The 11,102-nt window shown below is 45.1% G+C and overlaps 1 long non-coding RNA gene across 1 annotated transcript; it reads right to left on the minus strand.

Moving 5' to 3' along the window:
- Positions 1-1,849: 1,849 nt before the first annotated feature.
- LOC112390731 (uncharacterized) lies at positions 1,850-10,717 on the minus strand. Its single transcript, XR_003001325.1, has 3 exons — positions 10,677-10,717; positions 3,659-3,878; positions 1,850-1,901 (listed from the first exon to the last, which is right to left on the minus strand). It is a non-coding gene; the product is annotated as an uncharacterized LOC112390731 (long non-coding RNA).
- Between the last annotated feature and the right edge of the window lie 385 nt (positions 10,718-11,102).

Raw genomic sequence — 11,102 nt, forward strand, 5'->3', positions numbered from 1 at the left:
CGGCGGGGGGATCTCAGGGTTACCCCACAGGACCAGCAACCTAGATCAGCAAAACTGCCATCTGAAAAGATGAGCATCAATCATGCCTCAGGGTAGCATCAGGGACTGTGGTTTGTCCAACCAACCTCCCTGTTGTACATCTTTTTTTTTTTTTTTTTTTTCATTTAAAGGAATTGAGAGAAAACCAGCTGAGTGTGAAGTAAGCCATCATCTTGAAGAATCAGTGATGGGCCAGAGTGAATTTAATATGAAGCGTGAGTGAATTTGAGCAATGTAAGAGGTGGATGGGGGCCAAGGCTGTTGGTGCCTCATCCGTAGGCCTTCAGGGCACACGTGCCCTGTGCACACCCAGTGCCTCTTACTGCAAGTGCCTGCTGCCAGGAGCTTTGTCTGGACTTCGGGGGTGCTTGGCTTTGCGCAGGGCAGGCCAGGGGCGCTGGGGAATTGATGCACTTGGGAACAGGCCTCAATAAGGCACAGCAGGCAGTATGACTGGGAAAGGGGTTTGGAGAACATATAACAGAGAAACCTAGCGCCCAGGAATGGCCTCTCTGAGACGTGAAGGATGAGCGGGGGTCAGCCAGACAAAGAGAAAGAAGAAGAGTGCTGACAGGCACAGAGATAAAGGGAAGCCATCGTGCAGACAGGGAAACGGCAGGAGCACAGAATGGACAGAAACAGGCAGGGGCTGTTATTTCCTAAGAGCAACAGAAACCCACTGAAGGGTCTTTGTCACAGAAGGTGACAAGATCCAACTTATGTGTTGGGAGATTACTCTGGCATAGTATGGAGAAAGGTTTTGAAAGAACAAGGCTGGAGACTGGGAGACCAGGATTCCTTTTGGCATTTGGATATATGAGTCTGGTGTACAGGGACATGGTGTGACTGATGATACAGTAATTAAAGCCCACTGTACAGGGCAGAAGATGTTCCAAAGGGAATGTAAAAAATGAGAAGAGCGGACAGCCCAGGCCTAAGCCCCGTGGACACAAACATTGAGGGAAAAAGTAGGGGCGTAGGAGACCCCAAAGAAGACCAAGGAAGAACAGCCAGAGAGGTACATGAAAAACTGAAAAGGATGACAGCCAGGGAGCCCTAGGGGAGAAAGTATCTGGCCAGCGGCATCTAATATTGTTAAGAGGATAAGCAAGATTAGTCTCATTCACTGCTTCTGACAAAATAAAATACAACCTTTTAGGAAAATAATTGGAGGTGTACCTCGAGAACAATAACCCGACTCCTGAGAATTTATTCAGAGGAAATAATTCAAGTGGAGGGAAAAAAACCTACTTATGTAACTATGATGATATTACTTATAATGGTAAAACAAACCAGATAGCAAAAAACCTTTCATGCCTCTGATAGAGAATTGACTCGGAAAATTATGAGCCATAAACTTAACGGAATATTTTGCAACCATTAAATATTATAATTATGACTGCCATGACACCACATTAAAATGTATATAAAATAGCATCAAGTGAAAAAACAAAACGCAAGATTCTATGTAAAAAGTAAATATGCATAAGGGTAAAGTTGGAAAGTGCATGGAAAATATAAATACTTCAAATGTTAGAGAAGTAGAATTGTGAATTTTTAAAATTATTCCCAGTATTTTTGTCATACTCTTTATAGACAATAAATTACAATCAGGAAGGGAAAAGAAAAACATACTACAGAGCAACTTTACGATAGGTAGAAAAACCTCATATAGGGCTTCCCTGGTGGCGCAGTGGTTGAGAGTCCGCCTGCCGATGCAGGGGACACGGGTTCGTGTCCCGGTCCGGGAGGATCCCACATGCCGCGGAGCGGCTGGGCCCGTGAGCCATGGCCGCTGAGCCTGCGCGTCCGGAGCCTGTGCTCCGCAACGGGAGAGGCCACAACAGTGAGAGCCCCGCGTACTGCAAAAAAAAAAAAAAAAAAAAAAAAAAAACCTCATATAATGCCTGCCTGTGTAAGGATGAGAAAACAAAACATAAATTTTGCCACCTATAGCAGGGTTTTGTGGAAGTGTTTATTGCTTTCTGGACCAAAGAGGGTCAGACAACTGAATATATCCTTAATGCTCATCTAGAGAGAATAAATGTCCAAATAACCCTTAGTGTGAAAACTGTTTACTCTTGGAAGCCATGAAAATAAAAGGAAATTAAGTTAAATGCAGCCTGATATTCACTATATTCATAATATTCACTATCGATTCTACACACTCTCCAGCTTACAGGGAGGAGCAAGGGAATTCACATACTTTGAGGACCGACATGTGCCCAGAATGCTGCCGGTCACTTACACACAATGGTGCACACCCCCCGAGGGATGCATCTTCTTACATTCTCCAGTCAACAAGCATCAAAATCCACAGAGTCTGTCCCTGCTTTGTTCACCCCCTCTCAGCTCCCAGTGGAGAATTCAGTGAATTTCAGTAACCATCTTGTACAATTGGACAAGAGTGGAGACATGGCTTTGTTTCCCCAACTTACTAAATTTCAAAGTCACCTCTTCCCTTTCCATTTCATCTCCTCCTTTCTCTCCTCTTAGCTCTGCCATCATAGCTCTGAAATTCATTCATGCGTGAGCCTACGGCTGAATCTCTGTTGTGTAATGCTCCTCTATTCTAGTAGCTGATCTTCTTTTCATCTCACCCACGTACAGCATTTGAGCTCCATGCCTACTACAACATTGCGGAACGTCGGGGCACTCCCTTCCAGTTGACTTCTAAGGAGGATTTCATTTCATCCCTTGAGAATCACATCCTGGGTTTATTCACTTTTCTAATAATTCTATTAGAATGTTTATAAGATGACGTGCTTTTAATTGTTTCCCTCACCTCAAAGGTACAGAGAGTAAGTTTCTCTAATGGCTTTGTAACTCCCATCCTTTATTTTTTATTGCTAATGGACTCTCCAGTAATATAAAATGACTGATGAGTGCAGTCAGAGAAAAGCAGAAAAATCAATACCTGCCCAGACTCCACATTAGTTAAAAGCAAGTGAGGAGCTGAGGCTGGCAGACAATAGAATTTGCTCTCGCTCTTAAGTATCTGAAAGAAGGAAAAATTAGCTCAGATGGGCTGTAAAGCTCTCAACAAAGGAGACTTTTCTTTATAAACACAGGGTGTTGGAACAAGAGAATACCAAGGTAGGTTGGGTGTTCCTTAGACATCTGTTGTGCTCACTGTCTCCAGTAGAGGGCAGTGGTAGACACAGACACTGACCCCCCCAGGCACCACCAAACCAATGCTGCCTGTCCCAAGCGCCTCTCCTCCCCTTGCAATACAAGGTCATGCTGTGGTGACTCGGACCAAATCCAAACCACACCCTTGCGCAGAGGTGGTCATCGTTAGCAGAGCCTCAGAGACTGCAGGTTCCCGTTTGATAAACTAGGGTGGGCACAGCAAACGTATTAAGCATTGTACAGGCGTCATCTCGAGTCGTCACAACAGCCCTGTGATATGGGTACTATGATTACCATCATCTCCATTTACAGATGAGAAAAATGAGGTTGGTCAGCTTGCCCAAAGACACCCAGCCAGTGGTTAGAGCTGACAGTGCAAGTGGTTCCAGTCTACAACCCAAGAGCCCAGCCACCATGCTATGAACGGCTGGCCTTACAACCTGCTCTGTTTACATGCGCCATTTATTATCTTGCTCTGGGAACTTACTTGACAGCAGGAACCTTAGGTAACTCATGCTTTCATCCATTCACAGCTAGCAGAGGGCTTTGCACATAGTAGGTGGTCAATAAATAAGTCTGATTCATCATTCAAAAGTGCTTTAGTGTGTCTTTTGATGGTATTGTGATGGGTGGAATAGGTTCAACATACTCCTCAGTTTGTCTTCATTCATGATCTAAGGCAGCAGACAGCAATGACACAGATGAACCTGTTGAAGACACAGACAAGTGAGAAATAAACTTGAACTAATACCCACCTGGATGCAGTATTTAGGTTACAAATATAAACCAAGGACAAAAGGCTAAGGTGATCTTCTACGCCTGTTTCTTTAACCTTCCCACTCTGCTACTCCCAGGTTTCTTAAAATCTTCCATTAATGTCCAGATTAATTACAACTTCGGATCACTGTCTCCAGAATTTTCTGCCAGCTGCCACCCCCAGAGCAGAGTTGGTGTGGGTGGATTTCTGCTCCCAGCTTTCCCTTTCAAGATTTCAGCCAACTACCCCTGTCATGGTATCTCTCAGAGTTTAGTACCACTCATCCCAGAGCACTCGCCCTCATCACCATTCCTATCAAAGGCAATGAGACTGGGACTTCCCTGGTGGCACAGTGGTTAAGAATCCGCCTGCTGGGCTTCCCTGGTGGTGCAGTGGTTGAGAGTCCGCCTGCCGATGCAGGGAACGTGGGTTCGGGCCCCGGTCTGGGAAGATCCCACATGCCACAGAGCGGTTAGGCCCGTGAGCCATGGCCGCTGAGCCTGCGCGTCCGGAGCCTGTGCTCCGCAGCGGGAGAGGCCACAACAGTGAGAGGCCCGCATACCGCAAAAAAAAAAAAAAAAGAATCCGCCTGCCAATGCAGGGGACATGGGTTTGATCCCTGATGTGGAAAGATCCCACATGCCGTGGAGCAACTAAGCCTCTGTGCCACAAATACCGAGCCCGTGAGCCACAACAACTGAGCCCACGTGCTGCAACTACTGAAGCCTGTGCGCCTAGAACCCATGCTCTGCAACAAGAGAAACCACAGCAATAAGAAGCCCACGCACCGCAACGAAGAGGAGCCCCCGCTCGCCGCAACTAGAGAAAGCCTGCGCACCACAACGAAGACCCAATGCAGCCAAAAATCAATCAATCAATCAATCAACTTTTTAAAAAAGGCAATGAGACTAGACCCATGCTTATCTATAATATCTCACCCTTGTTAGGACTATGTAGATAAGTACATTTTAATGTGTCTACATGTCACTCCTTTTATCACCTCTATTACTAGCAGGGCTTTTATACTAATTAATTAATGCAGCGCTGTAGCCTTGATGGTTAACCAAGGTAATCATGGATAGAATCAGGACATATTTTTATACTTTAAAGAATTAAAGAGCATTATATTGTAATGATGTCTAGAAATAGTAAAGAGCTCGAGAGTAGATAATTAAATGACTGTTTCTTAAACTGGGGCTCACAGATGATTTCTTAGAGGTCCTAGAGCTCTCTGGGAGAAACTTTTGTGTTGCATTTTTATAATATTTCATGAAAAATTAATATAAGCATATTGTGGGTTATGGTTACCTTTGAGAGGCTGTAGAACGTAGTGGTTAAGCAGACTGCCTGTGTTTACATCCCGACTTTGCCTTTACTGGCTGTACAATAAGGCTACTTCATAGGGTAGCAGTAAGGGTTACATGGATTGAAACATAGAAAGCACTTGGAGCAGTGTCTGGTACACAGTAAGGACTTTATAAATGTTAGTCACTATTTCACTTATTACCAAAAAATGCCTTATGATTTCAAGGTTTGTGTTTGCCTGTGTATTTATAGCCACACAGTAACCAATACTACTTGAACTTCAGAGCTAAGAGGGGAAAAAAAAGGAGACTGGGTACATAAATGTTGTGTTCACATTTAGTGAAGTCCAAATGCTATCACAATATGCTATATGGTGGTGGATTTTTAAGAGTGTGAATGGAGAAAAGGAGTGGGAGAATTGAGTCACTCCCAAAAGCTCACAGTGGTAGAGAAACACTGAACTCAAAAGAACGTGTATTATAGTGGACAACGCCATATTCCATGGTGAGAGGCATTATGTGCTCAGCAAAATCTCCTCTGTCAGTATGAACTAATGGTGTGAATTTAAATTTTCTTTACATTTACTTTTATTTTTACTTAATTTATCAGTTTCTTTTTAGAATTGTATAAGAGCTTTAAGCAGGAGTTAATGTCTCCTTTTTGTTTTACATATATAAATAACACTATTCTAGATTAATACTGGGACTCCAGAGGATTTTTTTTTCTTTGAAAAATTTTCTTTGAAAGAATTTCTAAACTTCCCAAGCTTAAAAACACTGTGCCTAATTGTTCTAACAGCCTTGCCCTTTGGTTTGGCTGGTGGACCAGCAACGAACCAAGCTCATTTAGGACCAAGTTTTGCTCTGCCTCTAATATTCCCTCCTATTCATGTGACATTGGAAGCATATATATCCCCCAAATACCATAAACACTCCCTTATTGTTATTATTTACTTACTTAACTTCAAAGTCTCTTAACTTTTAATGTTTAAAAATGTTCTCAAGGCTTAGAATAGCTTGTCCTACACACTATATATTTATTCAAATATGCAAACATACACAAACAGAGCAGCAAGCCTCAGCACTGTAGAGCATGGTCCTGAGGAAACAGAGTCATCTGTGCAGCCAGCAGACCCTATGCTTTCCATGAGGAGAATTCAGCGAGGAAAGCCCCTGAAAAGACTTGACCTCCAGCTCCAAGTGCTGCGAGAGTTTGGCCAGAGTTGGGCTGAGGTAACAAGTCCAAGGTCACTGCCACTCTGGGGCCTTCCTCATGCTTCACAGTTTGCCTCCACTTGGAAGGCCCCCAGCAATATAAAGGGATGGTCCACCTCCATTTTTTTCTATACTTTTGTGCTTTTTCTAATTCTCCTACCATGTATGCATACCGAGTGTTCTGGTACTGCAGAGGAAGAATTGTATTTACAGAGGCCATGAGGTTTTAATTAACTGGTCTAAATTGTTGAATAAATGCCTGCATCCCTAGGGATCAAACCCCAGCTGAACAAGAGGAAAGAAGCTAAGTGTATCAACTGAGACAAATTCCTACGAGTAATGTCTAATTAGCGGCTCTTTCTCTACCCAAGAAGCAAAGGACTATTGACGTCACCCTAAAATTTAAGAGTTTTCATGAGATCTTGAAGGTAGATGTATGATCAGTCATTTTCAACATGAAGAACGCAAGGCAGGGGTGCTATTCAAATTCGTTCACAACTGGGAGGACAAGGGGTTCCAAGAACCAAGCCAGTTGCCCTGAAGGCCCAGCTACACCAGGTGTTAGCCATTTGGCTGCTACATCCTGGGGGGTGGTCCAGGCAGTCCCAGAGGAGGGCAAGGGAGGGATACCCAAGGGGCTCACAGCACAGTGATTTACCAGCCAATGGAGAAATATTACACTACTTTATAATAGCTACGACTATAGCAATGTTTGCTGGCTAACTCGCAGCTTGAATTTACCACTCCTTGGGTCCCAAGCTGGGGAAACGAAGAGTCTGGTCATCAGCCTTAGCTCAGGTTAGGAGTTTAGAAATTTGCTTATTTCCCGTTAGGGCATGAGGACAGGAGCACCTTTCAACACCAGGCAGTTGTGACTAACTGATTAAAGGTGAAGGAGACCTCAACCTGGGGAGGGGGTGGAAGTGTCAGAACCTACCTCATTTTGAAGACAAGATCTTAGATTTCCACTGATGTGTCATCCCTCCTGGACAGACGGTGGGTTTGTTTTGTTTTGTTTTGTTTTTTGCGGTACACGGGCCTCTCACTGCTGTGGCCTCTCCCGTTGCGGAGCACAGGCTCCGGACGCACAGGCTCAGTGGCCATGGCTCATGGGCCCAGCCGCTCCACGGCATGTGGGATCTTCCCGGACCGGGGCACGAATCCGTGTCCCCTGCATCGGCAGGTGGACTCCCAACCACTGCGCCACCAGGGAAGCCCCAGACGGTGGGTTTTAAACCACATTCGAAATGTACAGTTAGTCTTTCAGTGAAGGTTTCCTCTTAGACGGGAATCAAATTCCAAAGCATTTGCTTGGTGGATTTTTTTAAACGCATGTTCTCTAGCTAATATCAAGCCAGTCGCAAAAACAAGTGCTCATCGATCAATGGAGGATGCAGACCTGTATTTTTCTGGGGTTGTTTTAATTTGCTGCCGGCCTAGGGCATACTGTTTTTTCACCTCTTCTGCCAACACAGCCATTTTAGGTATAAAGGGAGAAGTCAGTATACTCATGAAAGGGAGAAGCCAAGGTAAGCTGCTGTGTGAAAGCAAAGTCTGTGCTTTTATGAATGGGAGGGTGGGCGTTCCAAAGATAATTGCTTTTTGATCTGAGTGATTGAAGGAAATGACTTTTCTGAACGAACCTGGCACAGAATTCAGTCAGTCAGGGCACAATTTCTTTCACGTGCCACAGTTCACCCATCAATCCCACCCCCAGATCCCCCGCTTCCCGTGTGGACTCGGCCTGGTGCGCAAAACAGCTCACACCCGCTTTCCAACTAACATCAAAGAGCAACAAAGGAGAACGAACAAGCTCTCACCATATCTGAAGCTGTAAACTAAAATCATTATCCCCTTTCCCTTGTCGCCTACAGAGTTTTCAGTCCAGGCAAAGTTTTTATGCTTTTTTAAATGAAGTTCTTCGAGGCAGGATGTTTGAAGCAGTCATCCAAGCTTGTCATTTAATGGAAACTGTGTGCAGGAAATTGCCAAGATGGAGATATTTGAGTCAAGCAGCCCTCTAACTGGAGGGAGGGAAGTGAAGCAAATTCTCCAGTCTACATCTTCTGAGTTCTATGGGGGAGGGTTATTAAGAAGACCAGCCCCCCTCCCAGAGGATGGGGGGTTGGGAACACTGGCTTTAGTGTGGAAAATCTCTCTCTCTCTCTCTCTCTCTCTCTCTCTCTCACACACACACGCACACACAAGCACACCCCAAATTGCCGTTTGTCTGAGCTACACAACACCACCTCTCCCCTACTGCCACTCCCCGGGAGAGAAGGAGGAGAGCACAGCTCAAAAGCAGTGCCTAAACCCGGGTCTAAGAATAAACTGTACCAAATCTTTCTGGTGACTGTAATTGTCAACATTTATGATCCGAGAAACAGGTTTAATTGTCTTCTGGAAAATGGGTGGTCTTGTGTTGTCACCTAGATAAAATGACGGCTGTCTCATGCCCTTATCTGGGCTCGGCTTTGCCAAACATTGTGTGTGTGCTAATTAGCGGGTCCTCACACCCTCCTTGTGAAGGCAAGTGAGGGGCCCATTCAGTGGCCCTGGGAGGTGGGAGTGAAAAGCTGGCATTCTGTGGCCACCACCCCTCCTTCCATGGCAGCCAAGGTGCCCAGCTGAAGGGCTCCCTTGAGCGCTGAGCCCGAGCAGAGGAACTGTGTGTTCTGACATCCTTTGCTAGTGACCCCAGATGCCATGCCATTAAAAAACCCTATAGGTGGGCTTCCCTGGTGGCGCAGTGGTTGAGAGTCCGCCTGCTGATGCAGGGGACACGGGTTCGTGCCCCAGTCTGGGAAGATCCCACATGCCACAGAGCGGCTGGGCCCGTAAGCCATGGCCGCTGAGCCTGTGCTCCGCAACAGGAGAGGCCACAACAGTGAGAGGCCCGCGTACCGCAAAAAAAAAAAAAAAAAAAAAAAAAAACCCTGTAGGTTTTTCCTCTGAAAGGAAGAGAAAGGGAAATGGGTGTTAAGTGAATGCCTCTTCTATACCAGGCAGTGGCTGATTTAATTTTCCCCAGAGCTATTATATTATTTTCCAGATGAGGAAACTGAGGCTCACAGAGAGATAAGGTGGAATAAGAAAAGGGGATTAGGTTATAGAGGAGAAAGGGAGCCTCCCATCCCTACCACCAGGAAACAAAAAACCCAACTCTGAGGTCCAGGCAACTCACCCTGACCGGACCAAGAGTACTATTTTCCTAGTAGCACCAACCAAATCTAGGCTGGCACACAGAAGGTGGTGGCGACCTCCCAGGATCTCCGCCCTGTCCTTTATCCAGTAGATTCTAATCCTAAAGGGAACCGGTGACTGTCATAGTCTACCTGGCATGGCTGTCACCTGTCCTGCTCCTTCCTTACACCTCTCCAGCTGATTTCTCTGTCTTGTCCCATTTCCCTTCTTAATCACAGGATCCCTCACTCCACGAAATCCAATCCCTAGCTGATTACTTGCCCGGCAGACAACTTTTAAGTGCTCTCCATGGCAGTCTGTAAAGCCAGGACAGTAACCCCCAACGCTCACACCTGCAGATTTTGCACAGTAACTTGTCAGTGGTTTGGAAAACATTAACCCCACCATAAAGGCGCAGATAAAACCCTGTCTTCCCTCTCAGTTCTTTTTTTCTTAACTCAAGCACAAATCTTCCTGCCCACTAGAAAGCTGATATTTTCTTTTCGATAACTATAAAAATTAGCAACTTGGATGCACTGGGGAAAAAAAGATAAACTGCATATGTTCTTGCTTCTCTTTTTATCTAACCGAACAGTACAGTATTCCTGGGACACAGATGCCTGCTCTGTGTAAGTGATCGTCATATAGGGCTTGGCATCCCTCATCTATCACACTGCCCTCTATGTATCTACAGGGCTTTGAATAATCAGATCTGGGGAGCTGTATACCTTCTTGTTGTCCAAGTTCATTTCACAACACATTGGTTAAGCTGGATTTTTAATATGTCACCCATGTCAATGTCAGTGAGCAGCTCTGAAGGCCTAATGAAGGTGTTCCAGTAGACAGAAGACTGGCAAAGTGGTACCATGTTCCCCAGGGGGCTCTCCCTGAGCAATTCCACCCAAACCTTATAAACACACACCCTTCCTTGCTGACCTCCCGTGAGTCAAGGCTGTCAGTCATTCCCAAGCCAGCAGTGGTTTTATAAAATGCACAAAGGGTAATTACAGAAAGATCCCCCCACGAATGTTCACATGTAATCTTACCCTAGGACTTGAACCCAGGCTCCCACTTGAACCGTTTCCTACATAACTTCAATCTGGCAAACACAATAGTATGCAACTGCTTGGAGGGAGAGAAGGAAGCAGGGGCGGAGGTGGGAAAGGGGAAGTTCAGACTAGCACAGCCCTGATCTTGAAGATTACTGTAAACCCTTTAGCAGTGTTGAAACAATTAGATCACTTGATTGGCCTTAACATTCCAAATCCCATAAATTAGCCTGGTGGGCACCTCATACTGTTAAGCAAGGCATTATGCTGTTCCCACACCAACGTCTGGCTGAAGGAGAACAGACCAATTTTAATTTTAGCACTAAGAAATTATACCTATTCCAGGCCTTGTGACAACGTCTATAATGATACGTAGAAATGTGGTTTTTGTTAACTTTTTTTTTTTTTTTTTTTTTTTTTTTG

Source organism: Neophocaena asiaeorientalis, unplaced genomic scaffold, assembly GCF_003031525.2.
Source record: "Neophocaena asiaeorientalis asiaeorientalis breed wild unplaced genomic scaffold, Neophocaena_asiaeorientalis_V1.1 scaffold232, whole genome shotgun sequence".
In the NCBI taxonomy this organism is placed as follows: Eukaryota; Metazoa; Chordata; class Mammalia; order Artiodactyla; family Phocoenidae; genus Neophocaena; species Neophocaena asiaeorientalis.